The 25,366-nt window shown below is 47.8% G+C and overlaps 1 long non-coding RNA gene across 1 annotated transcript; it reads left to right on the forward strand.

Moving 5' to 3' along the window:
* The first annotated feature begins 207 nt into the window (after nucleotides 1-207).
* LOC309543833 lies at nucleotides 208-25,366 on the forward strand. The gene is made up of 3 exons (XR_014224815.1): nucleotides 208-331; nucleotides 10,021-10,134; nucleotides 25,256-25,366. It is a non-coding gene; the product is annotated as an uncharacterized lncRNA (long non-coding RNA).

Here is a 25,366-nt window from a genome sequence, read left to right on the forward strand (position 1 = left end):
AAGCCACATGGGCTTCTTCAGGGTACAGTGAGTGTGTGTTTGGCACATTGATTTGTTTAATAGTGGGGGGCACCTCTATTTTTGTTTTAGGTGAGTTGGTGCTCCTTGTCAGGAAGACATTAGGGTCATCAAAATCCTGCCTGTGTTTTTAACTTCATTTTTTGATCTATCTAAATTTCTTGACATTACCTATAATTTTATTTTCTTGATGTTTATAGATTTTAAACAGATTGTGAAATTAACCAACTGCTCAGTACCTCGGGTACCAAACAATGGAGGATTGGTGTGTGTTTATTTTGACAACTATTACTGCAAACCAATGTGTAATCAGGTATTTTACTTTATTAATATTATCTTTAGTGCTGTCAAAAATGGTTATTTCTCTTACGTCCTCCGACAGTTGCCGCCACTTCATATTCATCACTAATGGGGGTTATTGACCTTTGCTCCGCAGGAGTAGCTAGGCAACAAAATAGTTAATATCAAAGCTTTTAGCATATCCCACCCCTAGGGGGTGGTCCCCTCAGTCAATACCTCCCTGCTTCCTGCATTCCCAACTCAGTTTCTAATGCCTAGCTTAGGAGTAGGCTGGCTGTTCCTGTGCTGGGGCTCTCAGTCTCAGCTTCTTTTCTCTTTTTGATTTTATTTGGAGTTTTTTTCTCTTTCTTTTACTTAGCTGTTTATTTTCAGCATTAGTTAGCTTCTTCTGATGACGATGATCGTGCGGAGCTGGGTCTTGGACTGGCCACCCTGGATCCCAGGGCTCAGGGCCAGGGGCTTCCCAGCCTGCCATTGAGCGTTCAGCACAGGTTTCCCTGGCACATTGAACGACCCATCCCTGTTCGCTGCAGGGATGCTATCTGTGAGGTCGCTACCTCACTGGACGCCATTGCGGTTTCGCACCGCAGTTCCACTGCGTCACGGCTGCGACACTCCCTGTCCTCAGTACAGCGGTTTGGTCGCTGGAGCAGGCTCCCCACGCCATCCGGACTGGTAAGTGTATCTCTATGTGGGGACCTGTCTATTGGGTGTCAGTCTGGGACTGTGGGACCCTGCATGTCTGTGTGGCTGCTGAGCTCCCTGTCAGTTCCTGTGTGGAATTACTGCCTGTGTGTGGGCTGCGAGGGGGGGGGGGGGGGCTCTCCTGCTCTGCTGAGTGCATACATGAAGCAGTCTGAGTTTGGACATGCTGTGCGGCGATCGCTGCGGCGACCCGCCATTTTTTTGCGGCAGAAATGTGGTGGCCGGTCCTGTGTGGTAAGGCGCAGCGTTTTGGCGCCAACCGCCGCCATTTTGGCGGCGATCGATCAGGCCACATGTCGGCGCCATTTTCTATTTGCCTATCAAGTCCTCAGCCGAGCGGCCATGTTTGTGTAGCCTTACATAGGCTTTACAGGGGCGGTCAGTCATTGCATCACTTCCTTTTGCTCTGGGACAGCGATCGGTGGCAGCAGCCTGTGTGATCTCTCCAGGTTTTTACCTTTCCATTTTCCTGTATTCCTTGCCCAGTGTTCTTATCCCTGTGGGGGTCGGTGTATTCAGTGGGTGCGGTGGGCTACGCTCGCCGCGATCTTAAAGGGGCAGTACTCCTTTTTTCCTAATACTACTGGGGCATGGATTCTCAGGATTTCAAGTTTCCTCCCGCCTTGGTGGGGGGCCAAGGGGCTGCTGCTTCCCCCGAGGGGGCGGATCTGGCTGCTATTGTGGCAAATTTGGCTGCTCAGGTGCAGATGCTGGTGGCTGATCGATCCACAAAACGGCCCAGAGTGTCTATTTCCTCTGATTCAGAGGGCGATGGGGCTGCTATGGCTGGAGTGCCCTTCTCAGGGTCTCACTCATCTCTAGACCTTGTGGGGTCTGAGGGGGAGGCTGAGGTGGAAGGGGTTGATAATTCTCCCCCTGGCTCGTCTGAAGAGCTTGCACTCATGGATGAGTTGGTTGCTTCTATCAAGCAAACGCTGCATTTGCAGGATGAACCATGTCCTCCTGTTTTGATGTCCTCTTATGGGACGCAAAGGAAACGCAAAACATCGCAGGTTTTTCCTTGCTCTACGGAATTTCAGCGCGCGGTTGATGAGCAATGGCGCAATTTAAAGAAGCCTTTTGCTGTGCCGAGTAGGTTCAAGCTTCGTTATCCATTTACACCCGCCACTGATGAGCGCTGGTGTGTGCCGCCTCAGATGGATCATGCAGTGGCGAATTTAAATAAATCCACTGCGATCCCTGCTGAGGATACTCCGGTGTTCCGGGACCCGACGGACAGGAGATTGGAGTCTCTGGCCCGTCATTCTTATACGGTTGCTGGCTCTATGCTGAAGCCTATTTTTGCTTCCATTATGGCAGCCCAGGCTATTGCGGATTGGACGCAGGTGCTCAGGCGCACCCTGGTGGCTGACTCTGCCCCGCCGACAACTTTGGCTATGGTGGATCAGATTCATCAGGGTGTCATGTATTTGTGTGATGCGGACTTGGATTTGGTCCCTTTTGGCTGCGCGTCTTTCAAGTGTGGCGGTATTGAACCGTCGCCTGATATGGCTGAAATGTTGGTCTGTTGACAAAAAGACAAATACTGCTCCAATTTTAGAGCTTCACTTCCTATGAGACAATTTCATGACTTTAGTGGTCAGAAACCAGCTCTCGCAAGCAGTCACAGGTTCTTATTATTGTACAGAGTAAATTGTTTGTGTATCTAGCTCTTTACACCCCTATGAAGAATAATGAAAACCCAGGATGTTTTACTGACAGTGTTAGATAAGTATCACACAAAATGTGGCAGACTGGTCCTTTTAAAATGAGCAACAAGTTCACCCATCTATTGCTACCTATATAATGCAAACACTGATCAAATCTGTAAAGATTCTTGTGAAAATCAGACGTTTGCTAACACTCATATTGTATTCTCTACAATATGTGTGTATTATGCAACTAATTTCTGCTTCAGGATAATCAGCAATATGTGTTTATTATGTATACTATGTGTTAATATACATTCTTCTTTAGGCCCCTTTCAAACAGTCCGTCCGTGCGTTTATCTCAGCGGGGGATCGAGCCGCCGATCCCCTGCTGAGCAGGCGGGTGACAGCTGTGTCTCCGTGCTGTGCGTGGAGACACAGCTGTCAGTTTCCCATACATCCCTATAGGGGAATCGGATGGGAACGGACCGTCTGTCCGTTCTCATCCGATCCTCTGGACGGATGCAAAATAGGGTTTCCATCCATCCAGATTTGACGGATCGGATGTCAGCGGACATGTCTCCGCTGACATCCGATGCCCCATAGGAATACATGGGGGGGACCGTTCAAATCTGCCACAAAAACGGACAGGCGGATCTGAACGGTCAGTCTGTGTGAAAGGGACCCGACGGACAGGAGATTGGAGTCTCTGGCCCGTCATTCTTATACGGTTGCTGGCTCTATGCTGAAGCCTATTTTTGCTTCCATTATGGCAGCCCAGGCTATTGCGGATTGGACGCAGGTGCTCAGGCGCACCCTGGTGGCTGACTCTGCCCCGCCGACAACTTTGGCTATGGTGGATCAGATTCATCAGGGTGTCATGTATTTGTGTGATGCGGACTTGGATTTGGTCCCTTTGGCTGCGCGTCTTTCAAGTGTGGCGGTATTGAACCGTCGCCTGATATGGCTGAAATGTTGGTCTGTTGACCAATCTTCTCGCAAGACTTTAGCTAACTTGCCCTACGCGGGATCTCGCCTTTTTGGCGAATCTTTGGATACTCTGATAAAGGGTATTTCTGGGGGTAAGAGCACTCTCTTGCCCCAAACTCACAAGAATAAGTTTGTTTGTGGTAAGAAGAATACCTCGTTTAGACCCTCTTAGGGGTCCTTTCGTGCCTTTCGGTCGCACTATAAGGGCAAGCCCTTCAAGGGCCAAGGTTCCCAGAAGAAGCCGTGGACGGGTAAGCAGATGTCCGGCCAGTCCGGGTCCGCTGCCCATAACAATACGGCCTGAAGGGACGCCCTCACCCAGTTCTGGGGCGGGGGGACGTTTGCTCGGTTTTCTTCAACCCTGGCTGGACCGCATTCGGGACAGGTGGGTTCAGGAAATCGTTCGATCTGGTTACAAGATCGAGTTTCTCTCTCGGCCGGCGGGCAGATTTTTCCCCTCAAACCTTCAGCTGACTCCGGAGTGCTTGCGGGATCTGCACCTGGCGGTGCGGGCCCAGGGAGTGGTGGTTCCGGTGCCTCTTCGGGACAGATTTCGGGGGTTCTATTCCAATCTGTTCACTGTGCCCAGAAAGGTGGGCAAGGTACGTCCGATTCTGGACTTGAAAGCTCTGAACCACTTTGTGCGGGTTCGAAAATTTTGCATGGAATCCCTGCGCTCGGTGGTGGCTGCCCCGGTTCCGGGGGAATTCATGGCCTCCATCGATTTGAAGGATGCGTATCTTCACATTCCAATTTTCGAGGGTCACCAGAGGTACCTTCGATTCGCCATTGCGGAGGATCACTACTAATTTGTGGCGTTACCCTTCGGTCTTGCTTCGGCTCCGCGGGTTTTCACCAAGGTGCTTGCGCCGGTCCTGGCTTTACTGAGAGCCCAGGGCATCTCTGTCTTGAGGTATCTGGACGATATCTTGATTCGGTCTGCGACCAGTCAGGGCCTGGTGAACGACCTGTTCATCACGATGCAGACTCTGCAGGAGTTCGGTTGGACGATAAATTTCCCAAAGTCAACGTTGTGTCCGTCCGTTCGTCTTCCCTACCTGGGGATGATACTGGACTCTGTTCAAGCGAAGGTCTTCCTGCCGGAAGACAAGCTCCGGACACTTCAGGACGAGGTCAGGTCCCTCAGGGACAATCAGTGCTCGTCACTCCGGACGTGTATGAGGTGTCTGGGATTGATGGTCTCGGCTTTCGAGGCGATTCCCTTCGCCCAGTTTCACACACGGGATCTTCAGGCGGAGGTCCTGGCCAAGTGGGACGGGCGTCCGCAATCTCTGGATCTGCGGATTTCGTTGAGCCGCCTCACCCGAAGGGGTCTTTTGTGGTGGCTCCAGTCCCCGGCGGTGTCGGGGGGCAGGTCTTTTCGTCCTTTGTCGTGGACGGTGATCACCACGGATGCCAGCCTGTCGGGCTGGGGTGGTGTCCTGGGCGTTCTGTCCGCCCAGGGAACTTGGTCGGGGGAGGAATCCTCTCTTCCGATCAACATTCTGGAATTGCGAGCAATACATCTCTGCCTTCTGCGTTGGACGGACAGGCTTCAAGGCTGTCCGGTTCGGGTGCAGACGGACAATGCCACAGCGGTGGCCTACATCAACCACCAAGGGGGCACCAGGAGTGCCCGAGCGGCTCGGAAAGTAGCCGACATTCTGTCTTGGGCCGAGACGCACGTCCCGGCGATAACGGCAGTTCACATTCCGGGAGTGGAGAACTGGCAGGCGGATTATCTGAGTCGCCAGACCCTGGACCAGGGAGAATGGTCCCTTCACCCGGATGTCTTTCAGATGCTGTGCGCGAAGTGGGGGTCCCCAGATGTGGACCTGTTCATGTCTCGTCTAAACAACAAGGTGGAAAGGTTCGTAGCAAGGACGCGCGATCCTCGGGCAGACGCCTCAGACGCGTTAGTGACGTCCTGGAGTCAGTATCGTCTGATGTATGCCTTCCCACCGATTCAGCTGCTGTCCAGGTTCCTTCGCAGGTTGGCCTTGGAACCGCGCACGGTGATTCTGGTGGCACCGGACTGGCCTCGCCTGTCTTGGTACGCAGACCTCGTGAATCTGGCGGTCGACGCTCTGTGGCGTCTGCCTCTTCGAGAAGATCTCCTGTCTCAAGGACCGATCTTCCATCCTGCTTTAGTCGCTGGCTTTAACGGCCTGGCTGTTGAAAGCCAGGTCCTGAAGGATAGGGGTCTCTCCCCTGCGGTCATTCCCACTTTGATCAAGGCTAGAAAAGCCTCTTCGGGGAAGATTTACTACCGTACTTGGAAGGCGTATTTTGCCTGGTGTGAGTCCAGGGGGTATTCCCCTCGCTCGTACTCGATATCGAGAGTGTTGGCTTTCCTCCAAACTGGAGTGGACCAGCGTTTGGCGTTGGCCACGATTAAGGGTCAGATTTCTGCGCTGGCCGTTCTTTTTCAACGCCCTGTGGCGTCTAATTCTTTGGTTAGCACCTTTGTTCAAGGGGTGCGTCACTTGGCTCCTCCTCGGAGGAATCCTTTACCTCCATGGGACTTGTTCTGTCCGTATTGCAACATGCTCCCTTTGAGAAGATCAGGGAGATCTCGTTGTCTCTCTTGTCTAAGAAGGTTGCCTTTTTGGTGGCAATCACTTCGGCTCGCAGGGTATCGGAGCTGGCGGCCTTGTCCTGCAGCTCTCCCTACTTGGTGATTCACCTGGATAAGGTGGTCTTACGACCTAACCCTTCTTTTCTTCCGAAGAGGATCTCGAAATTTCACCTCAATGAGGACATTGTCTTGCCTTCGCTTTGCGCGAAGCCTAAGCATCCAAAGGAGGTGGCGTTGCATTCCTTGGATGTTGTTCGGGCGATCAGGGTTTACCAGTCATCGACGAAATCCTTTCGCAAGTCGGATTCTCTATTTGTCCTTCCAGAGGGTCCTTGGAAGGGCATGGCAGCGTCAGCTGCGACCATCGCCAAATGGATCAGACAGACCATTGTGCAAGCCTATGCTTTGAAGGGGAAGGTTCCTCCTTTCCCTGTGAAGGCGCACTCTACCAGGTCTCTGAGTACGTCTTGGGCCTATCGTCATCAGGCCTCTGTGGCCCAGGTGTGTAAGGCGGCGACTTGGTCGTCCGTTCACACCTTCTCAAAATTCTACAAGGTGGATGTTCAGGCATCGGCGGATGCTTCCTTTGGCCGCAAAGTTCTTAGTGCGGCAGTGCCTTAGGGCCCCTTGTTTTTGGGTCCTTGGCTGTTGGGATGTCTTTATCCCTAGGTTACTTGTTTTCCTGGGTCGTTGCTCCTGTTGAGCACGTTTTTTTTTCCTGTTGCCCAGTTGGTTCTCTTACCTTGATAAGGTTCCTTTCTCTGATGTGGGTACTGCGTTGCTTTAGGCGCGGCTGCTTTTTTTCCCACCCCTAATGTCTACACTGCTATGGGACGTCCCCATTAGTGATGAATATGAAGTGGCGGCGACTGTCGGAGGACGTAAGAGAAAACGGAAATTTTGTAAGATCTTACCTGTAAAATTCCTTCCTCTGAGTTCTCCGACAGTCGCCGCCCCCGCCCCTCTTTTGGGGTTTGTTTATGTACTCTACTGCTATGCTACTGAAACTGAGTTGGGAATGCAGGAAGCAGGGAGGTATTGACTGAGGGGACCACCCCCTAGGGGTGGGATATGCTAAAAGCTTTGATATTCACTGTTTTGTTGCCTAGCTACTCCTGCGGAGAAAAGGTCAATAACCCCCATTAGTGATGAATATGAAGTGGCGGCGACTGTCGGAGGACTCAGAGAAAGGAATTTTACAGGTAAAAATTCTGTTTTTGAATATTTCTTATACAAGACATCATTTTCTGTCTTTTAGTTCACATATTTTGTTGTCATTCTGTTACAATTTTCAGGATTGTATTTACAACACAGATACAGTATTTCCTATGCAGGTTCGTCTTCTAGTGGCTATCTGTATTTTAGATGGTGTGTTGCTGATAGTTTTGAGATTAAAATAACAGGATAAGCCATCTATAACAGTGTAAATTTGCTGTCCCCTCAAAATAACTCAACACACAACCATGAATGTCTAAACCCCTTGCAACAAAAGTGAGTACTAAGTGAAAATGTCTAAATTGGGCCCAATTAGCCATTTTTCCTCCCCGGTGTCATGTTAGAGTTACAAGGCCTCAGGTGTGAATGGGGAGCAGGTGTGTTATATTTGATGTTATCGTTCTAACTCTCTCATACTGGGCATAGGAAGTTCAACATGGCACCTCATGGCAAAGAACTCTCTGAGGATCCAAAAAAAATGAATTGTTTCTCTACATAAAGATAGCCTAGGCTATAAGAAGATTGTAATGACCCTGAAACTGAGCTGCAGCACGGCGGCCAAGACCATACAACGGTTTTACAGGACAGGTTCCACGCAGAACAGGCCTCACCATGGTCGATCAACGAAGTTTAATGCATGTGCTCAGGGTCATATCCAGAGAGTGTCTTTGGGAATTAGACTTATGAGTGCTGCCAACATTGCTGAAGAGGTTAAGGGGGTGGGGGTGTCAGCCTGTCAGTGCTCAGACCATACGCCGCACACTGCATCAAATTGGTCAGCATTGCTGTCGTCTCAGAAGGAAGCCTCTTCTAAAGATAATGCACAAAAAAGCCCGCAAAGAGTTTGCTGAAGGCAAGCAGAGTAAGGATATGGATAACTGGAACCATGTCCTGTGGTCTGATGAGACCATAATAAATGTATTTGGTTCAGATGGTGTCAAGTGTGTGTGGTGGCAACCAGGTGAGGAGTACAAAGACAAGTGTGTCTTGCCTACAGTCAAGCATGGTGGTGTAAGTGTCATTATCTGGGGCTGCATGAGTGCTGCCAGAACTGGGGAGCTACAGTTCATTGCAGGAACCATGAATGCCAACATGTACAGTGACATACTAAAGCAGAGCATGATCCCCTCCCTTCAGAGACTGGGCCGCAGGGCAGTATTCCAACATAACAACCCCAAAAACACCTCCAAGACAATCCCTGCTTTGCTAAAGAAGCTGAGGGTAAAGGTGATAGAATGGCCAAGCATGTCTCCAGACCTAAACCCTATTGAGCATCTGTGTGGCATCCTCAAACAGAAGGCGGAGGAGCGCAAGGTCTCTAACATCCACCAGCTTCAGTGATATCGTCATGGAGGAGTGGAAGAGGACTCCAGTAGTGACCTGTGATGCTTTGTTGAACTCTATGCCCAAGAGGGTGAAGGCAGTGCTGGAAAATAATGGTGGCCAAACAAAATATTGACACTTTGGTCCCAATTTGGACATGTTCACTTAGGAATTTACTCACTTTTGTTGCCAACGGTTTCGACATCAATGGCTGTGTGTTGTTATTTTGAGGGGACAGCAAATTTACACTGTTATACAAGCTGTGCACTCACTACTTTACATTGTAGCAAAGCGTCATTTCTTCAGTGTTGTCACATGAAAAGATATGATAAAATATTTACAAAAATGTTAGGGGTGTACTCTTTTGTGAGATACTGTATGTAAGCATCATCCACTATTATTTTGTTTATTGTAAGGTGCTGTTTTTCTCATTTTATTTATGCATGTCAGAGCCATCTTTACATTTTTAATTTAGCTAACAAACTTTCTGTAGCTGTGATGTGGGGTGGGGCTATATAAATCTCAGGATCAGATAGAGAGAAATAAAAATAATTTGACAGGTAAACCAGCTTCCATATATGTGTTTCAACTGTTTGTTAGGCTTTTTTTTTTCCCTAGAGCTCCAATAATATTCGCTAATACATTTTTGACACATTAAAAACATCTTTTTTCTTTTAATATTTAGTGTATAAACCCCAAAATAGTGGAGAAGTTTTGTCTTTGTGTAATTTACAAAGATAAAATCTAGAGCAACACTTAAGCTGGCCATAGAGGGGTCGGTATTCTATTAGTTCAGCAGAAATGTGGCCATTCCCGCTAGAGAGAAGTCAAATTATGGATCTTCTCTCAAACGGAAATGTTGGAACTATTTTAATCAGTCAGCACATACAGCTAATCGGCTGCGGCACTGATCAATGTATTCTGACAGTGGCAGAGTCCCTGCTGTCAGAATACAGTGGTGCAGCAGGGAGGGTTCCTTCAAATGTGTGGATGGGGAAATCCTTTTTTTTTTTTTTTTTTTTTTTGATCAGCTAGCTGGGTAATTAAAAAAAAAATCATCTATGGCCAGGTTAAGAGATTTTACAGACCCAATGTGGCAAACCATTGCAGGCAATCCGAAATAACCATTCATTAGTCCTAGATAAATGACTCCTGAAAAAGAAATTGTAGGTACTATGAGTAATTACATAACATTGCCGTTTACACTGTACTAATGTATGAGTTTTTAAAACTTTACTCAAGGGTTATGACTTCGCTTTTTTGAGAAGGAGCAGGCTATATGAGGAATGTGGAAAAAAACTGCCTACACTTGGACAACTCAGTATATCGGAGGTTCTCGGTTAGCAGAATGCATTGGTAAGTTGGTGGAATTAATTGTTGTTCCGCATGTGAAATATGAAAAGAAAAAAAAACAAAGTAAAAAGCATTTGACACGGTACCCTATAAATGCTTAGCCCACAAATTGAGGTCTGTTGGTGTATATGTAAATGGATACAGGGGTGTGTCCAGAGGGTAATGATAAATAGTGTATCTTCTTAATGGTCTGGGACCAATCCTGTTAAACTTGTTCATAGATTATATAGAGGTTGGGATAAATTGTTCAATCTCAGCATTTGCTGATGATACAAAGCTAAGCAGGGCAATCCTTTCACAACAGAAGAAAACACGTTTACAGGAAGACCTCTATAAAATTGAAGGGTGGGCAAACACATGGCAAATGAGGTTCAATGTTGGGAAATGTAAAGTAATGCACTTGGGGGCTAAAAATATGAATGCAAGCTACATGCTAGAATCAAGGATGGAAAAAGACCCTGGGGGTCCTAATTGATGACAGACTGAGCAATAGCATGCAATTACAAGCTGAAGCAAGCAAGGCCAGCAGAATATTAGTATGCAAAAAAAAGGGTATTTACTCAAGAGATAAAATGTTAATTATACCACTTTATAAAACTCTAGTTTGGCCACATCTTGAGTATGCCATCCAGCTCTTGTCCACAGTCCACAGAAAGGATGCTCTGGAACTGGACAGAGTCAAGGGAAGGGCAATGAAACGAATAAGGGGGCTGGAGGATCCCAGCTAGGAGAAACATTAACTTTATTCTCCCTGAAGAAAAGATGCTTAAGAGGGGATATGATATTATTATACAAATATCTTAATGATGATTCCAACATCAGGAGGAATCTTTTCAGTCTCAGGTCACTCAAAAAGACACAAGACCACTCAATAAAGTCGGATGAGAAGTGGCTTAACATTAAACAGTGTAAGGGGTTCTTTACTGTTAGAGTGGTAAGGATGTGGAAGACGCTTCCACAATCGGTGGTTTCAGAGGGAAGTGTCACTAATTTAAAAATACTCTTAGATTGGTATTTTATCGAACACATTATACAAGGATATAGGAAGTGGTAGAGACACAAATGCGCATGCGCGCACACACACACACACACACACAGGCACACATTGATCTGGATGGACTGGTGTCTTTTTCCAACCTTACTAACTATGAAACTATGTTGGGTTTTATCACTTTTGCAGTTCAAAAATGTGCGGTTTTCCAAAGTGAACGTCCACTGAACATACTGAATTAGGTGATGTTTCAATACCCAATCATGTGCAAGAAAAAAAAAAGCTTCCATTTAATTTGCTAAATGAACAGCCTCTAAATCAACCCATTGTGCATGTGCAGCCATATGCAAACACATTAACCACTTTACCACTAGAGCATTTTGCTGTCTTACGTCTGGGCCACTTTTTGCGATTCGGCGCTGTGCGACTTTAACTGACAATTGCGCGGTCGTGCGATGCCGTACCCAAAAGAAATTTACGTCCTTTTTTTTCCCACAAACAGAGCTTTCTTTTGGTGGTATTTGATCACCTGTGCGATTTTTACTTTTTGCGCTATAAACAAAGAGCGTTTATTTTGAAAAAATAACAATATTTTTAACATTTTTTAAATGAAATTCCCCCCAAAAAAGATGTAAAAACCAATTTTTTTTTTAATTTTTGGCCATTTTTTTTTCTGCTACCCATGTTTGGTAAAAAAAATCGCAATAAGCGTATTTTGATTGGTTTGTGCAAAAGTTATTGCGTTGACTAACAAAGGGAAAGATTTATGTCATTTTTGGTGTTTTTTTTTTAACGAGTAATGGCGGCGATCTGCGATTTTTTTTTTTTTTTTTTGCGGGACTGCGACATTGCGGCAGACAGATCGGACCCTTTGACATTTTTGACACTTTTGGGGGTACCAGTGACATTACTGCAGTAATCAGTGCTATAAATATGCACTGTTACTGTAAAAATGACACTGGCAGGGAAGGGGTTATTTTTAATGGAGAGGGAGGGGTTAATGTATGCCTGGTGCTTACTGACGTGTGGCGGGGGGGAGGTGACTGTGTGAGACAGGGACAGATCGGATGTCCAGCTATGCTGAACACTCCGATCTGTCACTCCCTGTCACTGAGGAGATCCGACCCCTCGTGTTTACACAGGCGGGCGGATCTCCACACTAGATCCCCGACGATCGGGGCAGAGCAGCGGCGATCGCCGCTGCTCCTCCCCTGGCCCGACTCCCGCTGTGAATGAAAACAGCGGGACCGCGCCTCCGGCGGCTCGCGAGCGCCGCCTACAGGGGAGGAGTCTGGCGACGTAGGTCTACGTCGTCAGACGGGATCGTGCCACTTTGCCGCAGTAGTACTCCGGTACTCAGTGGCAAAGTGGTTAAAGAGGTTGTAGAATGATTTAGTAGAACTTAACCCATTAAAACAATATATGCTCATCTGGTTCTACCCTCTCGCTCTTATAGAACTTAGGAAAATCTTATCTTTTTCTGTATGATACAGCACTTCCTTCTTTCCAGCTTAGGTTAAAATGATATACCCCCCCATACATAGACACACTGCCTCTTGGGGTAGCCATGTTACATGCTACACGTTACACACCCCAGGAAGCAGCACATTAAGGAGTGTTAGTAAATACAATTCTCTGTGCAACACCAAATGTGTTAAACCGCTACAAATAAAAATGTGTCCATTCTCCAAATCTATTAAATGTTCCTGAAAATCACTGAACTCCTCACATAAAACCATAAATATATCTTAAATTGTACTGTGCAACATTATTCCATCATCAAGAAACCAATATCTGTTACAAGAAATGTGTAAAAAATAGTGCAAATACTCCAATGTTTTGACCAATAAATATTACTCTACCAATACACTATATATGCATATATACAATAAATCCAATGTGTACAATATTCAGAGATGTGAAAAGGAAAATAATTAAATATAAAAATTTAAAGTCCATAAGTGTATGAGTGTGAGATTTCCATCACCAAATTGTTCCAAACCAACTCAATTGCTATCTACTAAAAAGAAGCCTACATTTCTTGCTGTGAGCACTCTTCTGTAAATACCAGCACCATTCACTATCGACGCTCACCTTAACACATGAACCTATTTGGCAATATAGCTCACAGTGTGCTTTCCCCTTTAAAGGGTCTTAATTGGCTGCTTCAGGTATCCAGACACCAACTCTTGACTCCTCCAGTATATCAAATGATGTGAGGGAAACACAGCAAGATATTTTCACCACCAATAACTCACAAAAGGAATAGAAATTATACATATTGTTTTACCGCTTAAATTAGCAATAGTATTTTATTAAAACAAATTAAAATGCACTCACAAAATCAGTGCACTAATAAACAGTGGCACTGGTTGCACTAATGCAGCAAAAAGGGTTTAATTAACACTGACGCTGGTTGCACTAATGCAGCTCAAACAGGTTAATTAACTGTCACTGGTCGGTCACTAATGCATCAGTGACCAGTAGCAATACATTAACCCCCTCATTCTGCATAATACAAATACCATTGGTAATTAACCTCCCCTCAGCCTCAGTCTCCCCCCCCCCCCCCCCAATCCAAAGAGGTAATGATGGCATTCAGCTTACTGGGATTAACAGTGCTTGGTTCTTCCTTGGCACGGCGGCTCCTCCAGGTCACAGCTTCGGCAAGCAAACCCTCTGCTCCTCTCATCTTGGTCCTTTGAAATTTCGGCTCCAGCCGGTGGCTGACGTCGCTACAAATCCCTATCACGTTTGTATCTCCGCTAACAGGGAAGTGAAGGTTCCGCCCCCCCTTGTACTGGCCCTGCTCTGCTGTTTCCGACCTTCCGGAAATGGCAGGCAGCGGCGGCTATCTTTGATGTGGCAAAATGCCGCAAAACCTCAATTTTGTTCTCGAGGAACCCTAGGGTTCAGCAGAACACCCATTGGGGAACGCTGGTCTAAACCGCTGGCAACAAAAGTGAGTACACCCCTAAGTGAAAATGTCCAAAGTGGGCCCAAAGTTTCACAATTTTGTGTGGCCACAATTATTTTCCAGCACTGCCTTAACCCCCTTGAGCATGGAGTTCACGAGAGCTTCATAGGTTGCCACTGGATGCCTCTTCCACCCACTCCTCCATGATGACATCAAGAAGCTGGTGGATGTAAGAGACCTTGCGCTCCTCCGCCTTCTGTTTGAGGATGCCCCCACAGATGCTCAATAGGGTTTAGGGCTGGATACATGGTTGGCCAATCCATTACCTTTACCCTCAGCTTCTTTAGCAAGGCAGTGGTCGTCTTGGAGGTGTGTTTGGAGTAGTTATCGTGTTTGAATACTGCCCTGCATCCCAGTCCTTGAAGGGAGGAGATCATGCTCTGCTTCAGTATGTCACAGTACATGTTGGCTTTCATGGTTCCCTCAATGAACTGTAGCTCCCCAGTGCCAGCAGCACTCATGCAGCCCCAGACCATGACACTCCTACCACCATGCTTGACTTGTCTTTGTACTCCTCACCTTGTTGCCACACACGCTTGACACAATCTGAACCAAGTTTATCTTGGTCTCATCAGACCACAGGACATGGTTCCTGTAATCCATGTCCTTAGTCTGCTTGTCTTCAGCAAACTGTTTTTGTGCTTATTTGTGCATCATCTTTAGAAGGGGCTTCCTTCTGGGATGACAGCCATGCAGAACAATTTGATGCAGTGTGCAGCGTATATGGTCTAAGCACTGACAGGCTTACCCCCCTACCCCTTCAACCTCTGCAGCAATGCTGGCAGCACTCATACGTCTATTTCCCAAAGAAAACCTCTGGATATTACGCTCAGCACGTGCACTCAACTTCTTTAGTCGACCATGGTAAGGCCTGCTCTAAGTGGAACCTGTCCTTTTGAACTGCTGTATGGTCTTGGCATCCATGCTGCAGCTCAGTTTTAGGGTCTTGGCAATCTTCTTATTGCCTAGTCCATCTTTATGTAGAGCAACAATTTTTTTTCATATCCTCAGAGGGTTCTTTGCCATGACGTGCCATGTTGAACTTCCAGTGACCAGTATGAGAGAGGGAGAGCGATAACACCAGATTTGACAAACCTGCTCCCCATTCACACCGAAGACCTTTTAACACTAACGCATCACATGAAACCGGGGAGGGAAAATGGCTAACTGGGCCCAATTTGGACATTTTCACTTAGGGGTGTACTCACTTTTGTTGCCAGAGGTTTGGACATTAATGGCTATATGTTGAGTTATTTTGAGGGGACAGCAAATTTACACCGTTATACAAGCTGTACACTCACTACTTTACATTGTAGCAAAGTGTCATTTCTTCAGTGTTGTCACATGAAAAGATATAATAAAATATTTACAAAAATGTGAGGGGTGTACTCACTTTTGTAACATACTGTATATATCATGGCATATAAAGTGCATAACATTAGTGCAGTCCATTTCAAAAGTGCATCTACTGTATATATCAGGCATGTCTAACCTGCGGCCCGGGGGCCACATGCGGCCCGGAACCCCAGGCAATGCGGCCCACTGCCCCGTGACAATTTTTTTTTCCGGGTGAGGAAGGACGTCGGGTCGGGGGCATGGCCACAGGGGCCTCCAACTAATTGTAGGCAGAGGCTGCCTCGGAGGGGAGGGGGGAGGCGCGCATGTGCAGTGTTTCTGACTTCTACCACCATGACCACTTCAAATCACTGAAGTGGTCATGTTGGTTAGAGTGTTCCTTTAATATTTCTCAGAAGGAGTAAACCTCTATATACTGATTCAATTTCATTTGATCATCTTCTAGTTGTGTTAAATTAGTGCGGGGGGGGGGGGGGGGCGGTGGCACAGGAAGGGCGCAGCGGCATTTTATTACTTATATACTTTAACTATAGTATATATTTTATATGCGGCCCGAGAAAATTTCTCTACGCTCAATGTGGCCCAGAGAAGCCAAAAGGTTGGACACCCATGGTATATATGAAAGTGTATAACAGTTCATTCTCCAGCTGTGATGTAACAATTATAACCACTTGCTTCCAAATAAAGTGCCTCTCGTGTGAATATATATAGTATAAACAAAGTTGTGTACTTTCACCTTCTTGTGCTCCCAGAACTCTCACCTTAGTGAGTAACCAAATTTGCTTTTTGATTACAGTGCTCAGGGCGATGTTTCCCCGATCCTGGCTTGGTTGCAGATCTATCAGATGTATTTGGATTTTCCTTGGTAGTGGTCCCTTTAAGGCTCCGTTCACCATGCATAATCCATATGTTAGGGTAATGCAAGATGGCCTCCTATAGTGTAGTAGTCAAAATCGATAAAAAAAAATAGTAACACTTACATTCAGATCAATAAAAAACGATTGGTTATGCAAAAACACAAAGCAGCATACAGATCTCCGACATCACTTCCGGTCTAGGAAAATGGCCACCATATGATTTTTAATGGAAACCACAACAGAATGGGTCACCACACAATTTTCGGGCTCCACCAGATAAATGGCATCTAACATAACCAATCCAGTTCTCCCGATGAAGTCCTGTGTTGTGACACAACGTGTAGGGCATCCTGGACCAGAAGAGATGTTGGAGATATGTATGCTGCTTTGTGTTTTTACATACCCAAGCATTTTTTTCAATCTGAATGTAAGAGTTACTATTATTTCTCTTACGTCCTCCGACAGTCGCCGCCCCCTCTAAGTCATCACTGTTGGGTATTGTCATCTGCTCCGCAGGAGTAGCTAGGCATATAGACTTAGTTAAAAACAAAAGGCATTTGCATGTATACACCCCTGGGGGCTGTCCCATCTGGTCAATACCCTCCTGTAGTGTCCACTCCCAACTCAGTTTTAATTTGCCTAGCATCAGGAGTAGTTAGGCTTTCCCTGTGCTGGGGCTTCGGTCTCAGCCTATCTTCTTTTATTTGATTTTCTTGAAAAATGTCAGTTTTTCTTTCTTTACTAGCTGTTTATTTTGTCAGCTTTAGTTTTTAGTCGACTCTTCAGACGAAGATGGACATGCGGTACTGGGATTCGGACTGGCCGCCCTGGTTCCCCAGGGCACAGAGGGTCAGATGGACCCCCAGCCCGCCATTGAGCGTTCAGCTATGGTTCGCCCTGGCATTATGAACGACCCATCTCTGTTCGCAGCAGGGATGCAGCTGTGAGGTGGCTACCTCACTGGACGCATCTGCGACTCAGCAGTGCAATGTCCCTGGCAAACGGCATTCCCTGTCAGATGAGGACAGCGGCTTTCCGTTCTGTGAGGCTCCCCACGCTATCGGGTACAGGTAAGTACTTCTGTGTGGGGCCTCTGTGTGGGGTAGCAGTCCTGGTTGCTGTGTGTTCCCCATGTCTGTGCCTTGTGTGACTCCCTGCTGCGATCCCTGCGGGGATCGCTTGTACATGCGCTGCGGCGCTGTGTGTGTTTGGGGGTGCAGACTGTGTATGGGCCGCGGCGGGGGGAAACCGAGCAGTCCGCCATTGTTTTATACACTGGGCAGGCATGTGAGCTTCTCTATGGGCACAACTACATGCTGATTTGGCGCCAATCGCCGCCATTTTTGAGGTGACCGATCGCTCGGTTCGGCCGCATGTCGGCGGCCATTTTGGTGGAGTCTCCCATACGTTCCTATGGGGCAGTCATTTTCCCTGGGTCATGCAGCAGATGGTTCAGCCTACTTTTACAGCACTTCCTCTTTCCTCTGAAGCAGGAATATTTTTTCTGTACTGTCGCTTCTGGCTCAGTTTTGTCTCCTTCCTGTTTGGGGGTCTTTTTCTATCTTTATAGCTGGAGCGGTGGGCTGCGCACTCGCAGCACTTTTAAAGGGACAGCACCTAAATCTTGCACTGTCCTTTTTTTCTCACCTGCGCATGGATTCTCCGGATAGCAAATTTCCACCAGCCCAGTTCTCCTGTGGCCCCTCTGAGACCTGATTTGGCCGCTGTAGTGGCGACTTTAGTGTCTAATATGGAAATACTGATGGCTGAACGTGCTGCTCGTAAGAGGCCCAGATTGTCCCTCTCCCCTGATTCAGAGGGTGATATGGCTGCTGCGAGTGTGCCCTTTTCAGGGTCCCGCTCATCCTTGGACCTGCAGGGGTCTGAGGCGGAGGTGGAGGGGGTTGATACCTCCTCTCCGGGGTCGTCCGAAGAACGGGCGACCATGGATGAATTAATTATTTCTGTGAAGGAAACTTTGCACTTGGAGGATGAGCCCAGTCCCCTGGGCGTTGCGTCCTCTTTTGGGACGCACAGGACCCGCAAGTCGGCGCAGGTTTTTCCCTGTCCCGCTGAGTTTCATTACACTGTTAATGAAGTGTGGCGCACGTTAAAACGTCCGTTCGTGGTGCCCAGTCGGTTCAAATTGCTTCACGCCGGCTACGGAATCGCGCTGGTGTGTACCTCCACAGGTGGATCACACGGTTGCAGTGTTGAACAAGGCTACCTTGGTTCCTATGGAGGATTCCCCGGTTTTCCGGGATCCAACGGACCGGTGTTTGGAGTCTTTGGCCCGCCATTCCTATACGGTGGCGGGCTCTCTGCTCAAACCCATTTTCGCGTCCATGTTAGTGGCGCAGGCGGTTGCTGATTGGACTATGGTGCTTAAGAACAACCTTGTGTCTGATGATGTTCCGCCTGCCCGGCTGGAAATGGTGGATCAAATCCACCAAGGAATTATGTATCTGTGTGATGCAGCCTTAAATGAGGCCCCCTTGGTGGCTCGCCTCTCCAGTGTCGCGGTGCTTAACCGACGCCTGATATGGCTGAAGAGCTGGTCGGCCGACCAGTCCTCGTGGAAAACGGTTGCTGATTTTCCCTATGCTGGCTCTCGCCTTTTTGGCGAGGCGTTGGATACCCTGGTAAAAGGCATCACGGGGGGCAAGAGCACTATGCTGCCCCAGAACCCGAAGCACAAGTCCTTCCGGGGCAAGCGGAGTTCTGCGCCTAGATCCAGTCAGGGTTCCTTTCGTGCCTTTCGGAACCAATCCAAGGGCAAGCCCTTCAAGTCCCAGGGCGGACAGAAGAAGCCCTGGGCGGGTAAGCAGAAGTCAGGCAATACCGCTTCGACGGGCCAATCCAATTCTGCCTGAAGGCACGCCCTCACCCGTTTCTGGGGTGGGTGGACGTTTGCGCGGTTTCCTCCAACTTTGGCTGCTCCGGATTTCGGACAGGTGGGTTCAGGAAATCGTTCGGTCGGGATACAAGATCGAGTTTCTTTCCCGGCCAGCGGACAGATTCTTCCCCTCAAATATTCATTTGCCTCTGGGGCGTCTGCAGGACTTGCACCGTGCGGTTCAGGACCTCCTTGCTCAGGGAGTGGTCGTCCCGGTGCCTCACCAGGACAGGTTTCGGGGCTTTTATTCCAATCTGTTCACTGTGCCCAGAAAGGAGGGCAAAGTGCGTCCTATCCTGGACCTGAAAGCTCTGAACCGCTTTGTGCGAGTTTGGAAATTCCGTATGGAGTCTCTCCGATCGGTGGTGGCTTCTCTGAGCCCAGGGGAGTTCCTGGCTTCAATAGACCTCAAGGATGCGTACCTGCATGTCCCCCATCTTCGAGGGTCATCAGCGGTACCTTCGGTTTGCTGTCGCGGAAGACCATTACCAGTTTGTGGTGTTACCTTTCGGTCTTGCTTCGGCTCCCAGGGTCTTTACCAAGGTACTGGCGCCGGTTCTGGGCCTACTGAGGGCTCAGGGCATTGCGGTCTTGGGGTATCTAGACGATCTCCTCATAAGATCAAGTGTCAGTCAGGACCTGGTGCGCGATCTGTCCATCACGGTCCGAACGCTTCAGGGAGTTCGGATGGACCATCAACATTCAGAAATTATCGTTGTCCCCTTCGGTTCGTCTTCCCTACCTGGGGATGATTCTGGACTCAGAAGGTGTTCCTGCCGGAGGACAAGCTCCGAACATTGCGGGACGAGATCGGGTCCCTCAGGGATGTGCCAGCATCATCACTCAGGTCCTGTATGCGGGTCCTGGGGTTGATGGTGTCGACCTTCGAGGCGATACCTTTTGCTCAGTTCCACACGCGAGGTCTCCAAGCGGAGATCCTGGCGAAATGGGACGGACTGGCTCGGTCCCTGGATCTGCATGTCTCCTTGAGTCGTCAGACAAAATTGGCTCTTCGGTGGTGGCTCCAGTCTCCGGTGACGCAGGGCAAGTCTTTCCGTCCGTTGGTTTGGATGGTGATCACCATGGATGCCAGCCTGTTAGGCTGGGGTGGGGTCCTGGGCACCCTGTCTGCCCAGGGCACTTGGTCGGAGGAGGAGTCCTCCCTTCCGATCAACGTCCTGGAATTGCGAGCGATCAAGCTCTGCCTCCTCCAGTGGTCGGATCGTCTACAGGGTCGTCCTGTCCGGGCGGACAATGCTACCGCGGTGGCTTACATCAACCACCAAGGGGGCACCAGGAGTGCTCGGGCGGCCCGGGAGGTGACAGACATTCTGTCTTGGGCCGAGCTTCACGTCCCGGCAATCTCAGCGGTTCACATTCCGGGTGTAGAGAATTGGCAAGCAGACTGAGTCGCCAGACCCTGGACCAGGGGGAATGGTACTTACACCCGGAGGTCTTCCAAATGCTGTGTGCGAAGTGGGGATCCCGGACGTGGATCTGTTTGCATCTCGGCTAAATCAAAAGGTGGGAAGGTTCGTGGCAAGAACGCGCGATCCGTTGGCGGACGCCTCGGATGCGTTGGTGGCCCCTTGGCATCAGTATCGTCTGATGTATGCCTTTCCTCCAATTCAGTTGCTGTCCAGGTTCCTCCGCAGGCTAGCCTCGGAGCCGCACCTGGTGATTCTGGTCGCGCCGGACTAGCCTCGCCGGTCCTGGTACGCCGTCGTTGTTCACCTGGCAGTGGCGCCTCCGGGGCGACTGCCCCTGCGGGAAGGTCTTCTGTCTCAAGATCCAATCTTCCATCCTGCTTTACAGTCGCTGGCTTTAACGGCCTGGCTGCTGAGACCCAGGTCCTGAGGGACAAGGGTCTCTCCCCTGAGGTTATCCCTACGCTGATCAAGGCTAGGAAATCCTCTTCTGGTAAAATCTATTACCGTACCTGGAAAGCTTATTTCGCCTGGTGTGAGTCCAGGGGGTTTTCCCCTCGCTCGTACTCGGTGTCAAGAGTGTTGGCTTTCCTCCAGTCTGGCGTGGATCAGCGTTTGGCGCTGGTCACGATAAAGGGTCAGGCCATCCTTTTCCAACGCCCTGTGGCGTCTAATTCCTTGGTCCGTACCTTCATTCAAGGTGTGCCACACTTGGTTCCTCCCAGAAAGGAGCCTTTACCTCCATGGGACTTGAACTTGGTTCTGTCCGTGTTACAGCGTGCTCCCTTTGAAAATATCAGGGAGATCTCTTTGCCTCTGTTGTCAAAGACGGTCGCCTTTTTGGTGGCGATCACTTCGGCTCGCAGAGTATCGGAGCTGGCGGCGTTGTCTTGCCGCTCCCCTTACTTGGTAATTCATAAGGATAAGGTGGTGTTGAGAACACTTCCGTCCTTTCTTCCCAAGGTGGTCACTGAATTTCACCTTAATGAGGAAATTGTTCTGCCTTCACTTTGCACGAAGCCTAAGCATCCGAAGGAGATTGCTTTGCATTCTTTGGATGTTGATAATAGGAGTAAGAATAAAACCCACTCAACCCAGCGCTAATAAAATAGAAAATCTAAATGTAAAGCAGCCGCTATAAAAAATCAAATAATAAGAAGAGGTGTATAATGAGAATCAGAGGAGGCTCACATATTAGCGCTGCTAGTGTATGTGAGCCTCCTCTGATTCTCATTATACACCTCTTCTTATTCTTTGGATGTTGTCCGGGCGATCAGGGTTTACCTGTCTACAGAATCCTTTCGTAAAACGGATTCCCTGTTTGTTCTTCCTGAGGGGTCTCGGAAGGGCATGGCTGCGTCCGCAGCAACTATTGCCAAATGGATCAGACAGACCATTGAGCAGGCTTATGCTTTGAAGGAACGGGTTCCACCCTTCCCTGTTAAGGCGCACTCTACTAGATCTGTGAGTACGTCCTGGGCTTGTTGGCATAGGGCCTCGGTGGCCCAGGTGTGCAAAGCTGCGACTTGGTCGTCGGTGCACACTTTCTCGAAATTCTACAAAGTCGACGTTCTGGCATCGGCTGATGCTTCCTTTGGCCGCAAAGTTCTCAGTGCGGCAGTGCCATGAAGGACCCTTGTTTTTTTATGGGTCCCTGTCTGTTGGTATTTGCTTTCCTGGGCGGTTGCTCCTGTTGAGCATTGTTTTTTCTGTTGCCCAGTGGGTTCTCTTACAGTGCATGTAAGGTTCCTTTCTCTGCTATGGGTACTGCGTTGCCTCTTATACGGTTGCGTCTCCCACCCCTCATGTCTATACTGCTTTGGGACATCCCAACAGTGATGACTTAGAGGGGGTGGCGACTGTCGGAGGACGTAAGAGAAAACGGAATTTTTGTAAAATCTTACCTGTAAAATTCCTTTCTCTGAGTCCTCCGACAGTCGCCGCCCCCGCCCCTCTATACGGGGTTCTTGTTTTCTTACTGCTATGTTACCAAACTGAGTTGGGAGTGGACACTGCAGGGGGGTATTGACCAGATGGGACAGCCCCCAGGGGTGTATACATGCAAATGCCTTTTGTTTTTAACTAAGTCTATATGCCTAGCTACTCCTGCGGAGCAGATGACAATACCCAACAGTGATGACTTAGAGGGGGCGGCGACTGTCGGAGGACTCAGAGAAAGGAATTTTACAGGTAAGATTTTACAAAAATTCCGTTTTTTTAAATAAACATATTGATTCAAACTTCTACACTATGGGTGGTCATAATATTATGGGTGATTGGTGCAACAATCCTTAACTTGCCGTAAAAGAGTTTTAATAGAAGCCCTCATTGACCCCAGTAGCTACAGGAACTGTGGACTCATTCAACATCAAAGATCACAGCAAAATATTCCTAGACCACTTCTGTAGTGAAATTTAAGGACGAATTGCTCCACGTGCCTGCATCAAACCATGTTGTGCTTCCTAAGAATATGTAAATATTTGAATGAACATACAGTGAATCCAGAAAGTATTCACAGTGCTTCACTTTTCCATATTTTGTTATGTTACAGCCTTTTTCCAAAATTGATTACATTAGTTATTTTCTCAACATTCTACAAACAAAACCCCATAATGACAATGTGAAAGAAGTTTGTTCAAAATCTTTGCAAATTTATTAAAAATAAAAAACAAAATAAGTCACATGTACATAAGTATTCACAGCGTTTGCCAAGATACTCAAAATTGTGCTCAGGTGCATCCTGATTCCACTGATCTTTGAGATGTTTCTACAACTTGCTTGGAGTCCCCCTGTGGTAAACTCAGTTGATTGGAGATGATTTGTAAAGGCACACACCTGTCTATATAAGGTCCCACAGTTAACAGGGCTTTTTCAGAGCTAAAATCAAGCCATGAAGTCCTGTAGACCCTTGAGACAGGATTGTATGGAGGCACAGATCTGGGAAAGGGTACAGAAAATGTTCTGCAGCATTGAAAGTCCTAATGAGCACAGTGGCCTCCATTACCCGTAAATGGGAGAAGTTTGGAACCACCAGGACTCTTGCTAATGTGGGCCGCCTGGTCAAACCGAGCTATCGGGGGAGAATGGCCTTAGTCAGGGAGATGACCAAGAACCCAATGGTCATTCTGACAGAGCTCCAAAGTTTCTCTGTGGGGAGAGGATAACCTTCCAGAAGAACAACCACCTCTGCAGCACTCCATCAATCAGGCCTGTATAGTAGAGTTGCCAGACGGAAGCTACTCCTCAGTAAAAGGCACATGGCAGCCCGCCTGGAGTTTGCCAAAAGGCACCTGAAGGACTCTTAGACCATGCGAAAAAAAATTCTCTGGTCTGATGAAACAAAGATTGAACTTTTTGGCCTAAATGGCAAGTATCATGTTCGGAGGAAACCAGGCACCGCTCATCACCTGGCAAATACCATCCCTACAGTGAAGCATGGTGGTGGCAGCATCATGCTGTTGGGATTTTTCAGTGGCAGGAACTGGGATACTAGTCAGGATTTTGGGAAAGAAGAATGCAGCAATGTACAGAGACATCCTTGACGAGAACCGGCTCCAGAGCCCTCTGGACCTCAGACTAGGGCTGAGGTTCATCTTCTAACACAGTGGTTCTCAATTCCGGTCCTCGGGACCCACCAACAGGCCAGGTTTGCAAGATAACTAAATTACATCACAGGTGATCTCATTTGCTGCTCAGTGATTGCAGTATTCTAGTCTGCATCCCCCAAGGTAATACTTAAAATCTGGCCTGTTAGTGGGTCCCGAGGACCGGAATTGAGAACCACTGTTCTAACAGGACAACGACCCTAAGCACACAGCCAAGATAACAAAGGAGTAGCTATAGGACAACTCTTTGAATGTCATTGAGGGGTCCAGCCAGAGCCCAGACTTGAACCCATTTAGCAATCTCTAGAGGGATCTGAAAATGGCTCTGCACCGACGCTCCCCATCCAACCTGATGGAGCTTGAGAGGTCCTGCAAAGAAGAATGGGAGAAACTGCCCAAAAATAGGTGTGCCATGCTTGTAGAATCATACTCAAAAAGACTTGACGCTGTAATTGGTGCCAAAGGTGCTTCAACAAAGTATTGGCCAAAGGATGTGAATACTTATGTACATGTGGTATTTTTTTTTTTTTTTTTTTTTTAGTTTTTTATTTTTAATAAATTTGTAAAGATTTCAAACAAACTTTCATGTTGTCAATTGTTTGTAGAATTTTGAGGAAAATAATGAATTTAATCAATTTTGGAATAGAGCTGTAACCTAAAAAAAATGTGGAAAAAGTGAAGCGCTGTGAATACTTTCCGGATTCCCTGTAGCTTGGTCACTTTATGGCATTTTTGCTTTGCCACTGTACATGACTCGGAAGCAGGCAGTATTCTTAGCTCTGTGCCCAGAATGGAATAACAATGCAGAAGGACAGCAGGCAGTGTTTTTCTTTTAATTGTGAATGAACAGATTTGAAGCTCGTATTGCTGTGCTTCCTTTTATGACAATATCTGACAGGTCAGTCTCCTAGTCAAAGGGAAGGGATTGCAGCTTCTCTGCTCAGCGTTCATAGCGGAAACATATTCCATTAGAGACAATGGCGCACATTGGTAAAACACATTTATTTTGTTCCAGCTTCAGATATCCTGGTGAGTGGACAACCATCGGACTATTTCAACAAGACAACGTGTCTAGAAGTTGTTTCGGACAAGAAAAGAAAACAGGAACATATAGATGAGTTCATAA

This window comes from Pelophylax lessonae, assembly GCF_965119305.1.
Source record: "Pelophylax lessonae genome assembly, contig: HAP1_SCAFFOLD_395, whole genome shotgun sequence".
NCBI classification, from domain to species: domain Eukaryota; kingdom Metazoa; phylum Chordata; class Amphibia; order Anura; family Ranidae; genus Pelophylax; species Pelophylax lessonae.